The 6,000-nt window shown below is 44.2% G+C and overlaps 1 pseudogene; it reads left to right on the top strand.

Moving 5' to 3' along the window:
• LOC123491452 overlaps nucleotides 1-5,120 on the top strand; it is a 41,386-nt pseudogene extending 36,266 nt beyond the window's left edge.
• The last annotated feature ends 880 nt before the right edge of the window (nucleotides 5,121-6,000 follow it).

Below are 6,000 nucleotides of genomic sequence, written 5' to 3' on the forward strand. Positions count from 1 at the left end.
GGCCAAGGCTTTCGACTCGGTCAACCACCGCATTCTTATTGGCAGACTAAATAGCCTTGGTTTCTCAAATGACTGCCTCGCCTGGTTCACCAACTACTTCTCAGATAGAGTTCAATGTGTCAAATCGGAGGGTCTGTTGTCTGGAACCTATGGCAGTCTCTATGTGGGTGCCACAGGGTTCAATTCTTGGGCCGACTCTTTTCTATGTGTATATCAATGATGTCGCTCTTGCTGCTGGTGACTCTCAGATCCACCTCTACGCAGACGACACCATTTTGTATACATCTGGCCCTTCATTGGACACTGTGTTAACAAACCTCCAAACAAGCTTCAATGCCATACAACACTCCTTCAGTAGCCTCCAACTGCTCTTAAACACTAGTCAAACAAAATGCATGCTCTTCAATCGAACGCTGCTGGCACCCGCCCACCCGACTAGAATCACTACTCTCGATGGGTCTGACCTAGAGTATGTGGACAACTACAAATACCTAGGTGTCTGGTTAGACTGTAAACTCTCCTTTCAGACTCACATTAAGCATCTCCAATCAAAAGTTAGATCTAGAATCGGCTTCCTATTTCGCAACAAAGCCTCCTTCAGTCATGCTGCCAAACATGCCCTCGTAAAACTGACTATCCTACCGATCCTTGACTTCGGCGATGTCATTTACAAAATAGTCTCCAACACTCTACTCAGCAAATTGGATGTAGTCTATCACAGTGCCATCCGTTTTGTCTCCAAAGCCCCATACACTACCCACCACTGTGACCTGTACGCTCTTGTTGGCTGGTCCTCACTACATGTTCGTCGTCAAACCCACTGGCTCCAGGCCATCTATAAATCACTGCTAGGCAAATCCCTGCCTTATCTTAGCTCATTGGTCACCATAGCAGCACCCACCCGTAGTCTGCGCTCCAGCAGGTATATCTCACTGGTCATCCCCAAAGCCAACACCTTGTCACGTTCGTTCATTGACGCGTTCGTTCATTGACGGGACGGACCAAGGCGCAGCGTGATATGCATACATGTTTATTTAAACTTAATAAACACTCGACAAAACAATAAACGAAGTCCAAGGTAGACACAAACAACATACCTTATACGGAACAAGATCCCACAACCCACTAGTGCCAAAAGGCTGCCTAAGTATGGTCCCCAATCAGAGACAACGAGCGACAGCTGCCTCTGATTGGGAACCACACCGGCCAACATAGAACTACACATCCTAGAAAACCCACATAGAATATGCACAAACAAAGAATACACACACCCTGACTCAACATATAAGAGTCCCCTGAGTCAGGGCGTGACACACCTCCTTTGGCCGCCATTCCTTCCAGTTCTCTGCTGCCAATGACTGGAACGAATTGCAAAAATCTCTGAAGCTGGAGACTCTTATCTCCCTCACTAACTTTAAGCATCAGTTGTCAGAGCACCTTACCGATTACTGCACCTGTACACAGCCCATCTGAAATTAGCCCACCCAACTACCTCATCCCTATATTGTTATTTATTTTGCTCTTTTGCACCCCAGTATCTCTATTTGCACATAATCTCTTGCACATCTAGCATTCCAGTGTAAATACTAATTGTAATTATTTTGCACTTTAGCCTATTTATTGCCTTACCTCCATAACTTGCTACATTTGCACACACTGTATATATATTTTCTGTTGTATTTTTTGACTTTGTTTTTTTACCCCATATGTAACTCTGTGTTGTTGTTTTTATCGCACTGCTTTGCTTTATCTTGGCCAGGTCGCAGTTGTAAATGAGAACTTGTTCTCAACTGGCTTACCTGGTTAAATAAAGGTGAAATAAAAAAAAAAAAATATATATATATATATATATATATTTGGGAGCATTAAGGACCCTCAGCCTTAGAGGAAACCATCTGAAATTACCTTAACGGTTTAGTCCAGGAGGGTTTGCAAAAACTAGAGATCTTAGATTTGGGAGAAAATGAGCTGTTATATGTCGTTAACAGGTCCTTTAAAAGCTTACAATCACTCAAAACATTGTCTTTATCTAATAATCAAATTCACCTTATTGAAGCTTGGGCCTTTGAGGGAATGGCCAACCTTACAACACTTGATCTAGCATCAAGTGACATCAATCGAGGAGGAATTGCAGACAATGTGTTCACAGGTCTAACAGATTTAAAAACTCTTAATCTCCTGCAATCATATTGGATATTTAACAGATGTTAAAGTAATCCCTCCACCCTTCTCTCACCTGCTATCTCTGGTTAACCTGAAAATCCACAGTCAGGGTTTGTATTATCTACCATCCAACTTTCTTGAAGGTCTGACATCTTTATCATCACTTGGAGCCAGTCATCTTTTTAACAAAGTCCTTTTAAAAACGTCCCTGCATCCAGACACATTCATTTATACACCCAAGTTGGAGTACCTTGACTTCAACAAGATTAACTTTGTCACCCACCCTCCAGAGTTGTTTCACCCAATCCCAAGGCTCAAAAGACTCCACCTGTCCGAATGTCAACTTCAGTCCTTAGATTTCCTCATAGGAGCCAACCTAACAGAAGTAGAATTTTTGCAAGTGAACCAAAATGAGACAGTGATACATACTCTCCCTGCCTTGATTTACCTGGACATGAGAAATAACCCTTTCAGCTGTGACTGCAGCAATGCTTGGTTCATCCAGTGGGTGAAGAAGAACAGCCAGACACAGGTTATTGATGCCCATGAGTTTGTCTGCACATATCCAAAGGATCTTCACGGTACTAAACTGTTAGACCTTGACAGCCACTCCTGTTCAGTAGACATACTGTAGACTTCTTCTACTTTATCTCCACCACTTCTCTGGTCCTCTGCACCCTGTTGGGGTCTTTTATCTACCATTTCCTGAGATGGCAGGTGGTCTATGCCTACTACCTCTTGCTGGCTTATCTCCAAGACACCAAGAGGAGGAACAGTTGTGTGCCTCATCAGTATGATGCCTTTGTCTCCTACAAAACCCATAATGAGCTCTGGGTTCTGAGGGAACAGTCAGTATCTGGTGTGGCCACAAGCTGCACTGTAGTGCATCTCCTCCTCATGGACTGTACCAGATTTGCCAGTTCTTGCTGTGAGATGTTACCCCACTCTTCCACCAAGGCACCTGCAAGTTCCCAGACATTTCTGGGGAGAATGGCCCTAGCCCTCACCCTCCGATCCAACAGGTCCCAGACGTGCTCAATGGGATTGAGATCCGGGCTCTTCGCTGGCCATGGCAGAACACTGACATTCCTGTCTTGCAGGAAATCACGCACAGAACGAGCAGTATGGCTGGTGGCATTGTCATCCTGGAGGGTCATGTCAGGATGAGCCTGCAGGAAGGGTACCACATGAGGGAGGAGAATGTCTTCCCTGTAACGCACAGCGTTGAGATTGCCTGCAATGACAACAAGCTCAGTCCGATGATGCTGTGACAAACCGCCCCAGACCATGACGGACCCTCCACCTCCAAATCGATCCCACTCCAGAGTACAGGCCTCAGTGTAACATTCCTTCCTTCAACGATAAACACGAATCCGACCATCACCCCTGGTGAGACAAAACCGTCACTCGTCAGTGAAGAGCACTTTTTGCCAGTCCTGTCTGGTCCAGCGACGGTGGGTTTGTGCCTATAGGCGACGTTGTTGCTGGTGATGTCTGGTGAGGACCTGCCTTACAACAGGCCTACAAGCCCTCAGTCCAGCCTCTCTCAGCCTATTGCGGACAGTCTGAGCACTGATGGAGGGACTGTGCGTTCCTGGTGTAACTCTGGCAGTTGTGGTTGCCATCCTGTACCTGTCCCGCAGGTATGATATTCGGATGTACCGATCCTGTGCAGGTGTTGTTACACATGGTCTACCACTGCGAGGATGATCAGCTGTCGGTCCTGTCTCCCTGTAGCGCTGTCTTAGGCGTCTCACAGTATGGACATTGCAATTTATTGCCCTGGCCACATCTGCTGTCCTCATGCCTCCTTGCAGCATGCCTAAGGCACGTTCACGCAGATGAGCAGGGACCCTGGGCATCTTTCTTTTGGTGTTTTTCAGAATCAGTAGAAAGGCCTCTTTAGTGTCCTAAGTTTTCATAACTGTGACCTTAATTGCCTACCGTCTGTAAGCTGTTAGTGTCTTAACGACCGTTCCACAGGTGCATGTTCATTAATTGTTTATGGTTCATTGAAGCATGGAAAACAGTGTTTAAACCCCTACAATGAAGATCTGTGAAGTTATTTGATAAAGGGATGTTTCTTTTTTTGCTGAGTTTATTTGCTGTAGGGTATGACAGTCTGTTCAACATTAACAAAATAGGTCAGTGATGTCCCTGTTGTGGTCTGCCATTGGTTGAAAACTGTTCACACAGTGTCAGAATATCACCATGTTGTTGAAGATACACACAAGCGATCAGATTTGGCAGTCTTTGAAGCACCCGTATACAGGTTCTCATGTGTCTTCTGTCAGAGACAGGAAACCGTCCAGTACTGACTGAGCATTCAATACCCAGTCGATCACAATTCCCAGTGGGCTAAACTGGTGGCAATAACATAGTTAGGATCTCTTTTATGATATCATGGTCAGGTTGCATACTGGTTGTGTAGGGAAGTTTTTTTTTAAACCAGAAAAATGTATTTAACTGGTTGTAATCTGTAATCTGAAAAGGCATGTGTCTGTACATGCAACTTGTATTTACTAAGTATTTATTTGCAATTGTGTTCCACAGGCAAACCCATTATAGACAACATCACAGATGCCATCTACGGGAGCAGAAAGACCATCTGTGTGATCAGCCGTCGTTACCTGGAGAACGAGTGGTGCTCCAGAGAGATCCAGGTGGTGAGGTGGGTCTAATGTCCTAATCAGACTGGGGTGACTCGAACAGGTATCAAACCCAAGTCTTTTGGAACCTCAAGACTGTTCTCTCTGTACCCTTTGGAGTTAAGAAAGACTACGCCCTCCCCTACACACATACACACTCACCTAATCTAACTACGGTCTCCTCTGGTCTCTCCAGCTTCCGTCTGGAAGGACGTGTTGATGCTGGTCCCAGCCCAGCAGCTCTCTCCATACCACCGCATGAGGAAGCTGCTTCAGGGTGGCTCTGGAGACCAAGGACTGCCCTGCTGAAGAGAACCCCATCCTCACTGGGGTGGAGAGGCCATGATGAAGGCAACCACATCTAATAACCATAATTCTCTTAACAATGTTTCCATTACATACTGTAAATACAAAGAACAATGTTCTATGTGAAGTACATTTAAGAGCGGAAAAAACATGAAATTCAAATGAGCACCATAACCCTAAATTTGACTTATGTACACCAATAGCAGTAGCAGGTGTAACATGTTGTTTGCTGTAAAATCCTGTTATTGTTTCAGTGGCCATGTGGTTAAAGTGTCTGCTCTGAGATTGTAAGGTTGGGGGTTCAATCCCTGGTTAAGTCATACCAAAGACAAGAAATGGTACCCAGTGCCTCTCTGCTTGACATTAAGGAGATGGATTGGGGGTAAGGCCCTGCGATAGATTAGCGTCTTGTCCAGGGGGTGTACATCAAGCTACAGAATCAGGGGATTCCTCTGCCCTATGGGCTGTTCGGGCTTAGACAAGGCTTACATTTTCCAAGGCTTACTTACTTGTTAGCGCATAAGTCAGGGTTATAATATATATAATAATCATTTAATGTTATTATAATATAATATTATACATATTTTTTGACTTAACTTCTTAAAGGGAATTAATTGACCTAACCAGTGTTTATTGCTTAAAGCTGTCACATTTCCTTTTGTTCAATAGTGTTTAATAGTTTTCAGTAGTATAATTATATATACTGAATAAATAAATAAATACTCTATAACTCATAAAAGTGAAAAAATAACTAATAGATATTAGTAATTTCCTTTTTCCTTCTCCCTTGTCATCAGCAGCCTATCAAGGCCTGGTCCAGCTTATAGTATTAGGAATTCCACCCTGGTGTAATTGATGTAAATAACATGGAACCACAGAGTGG

The sequence above is a fragment of the Coregonus clupeaformis genome, chromosome 8 (genome assembly GCF_020615455.1).
Source record: "Coregonus clupeaformis isolate EN_2021a chromosome 8, ASM2061545v1, whole genome shotgun sequence".
NCBI lineage: Eukaryota > Metazoa > Chordata > Actinopteri > Salmoniformes > Salmonidae > Coregonus > Coregonus clupeaformis.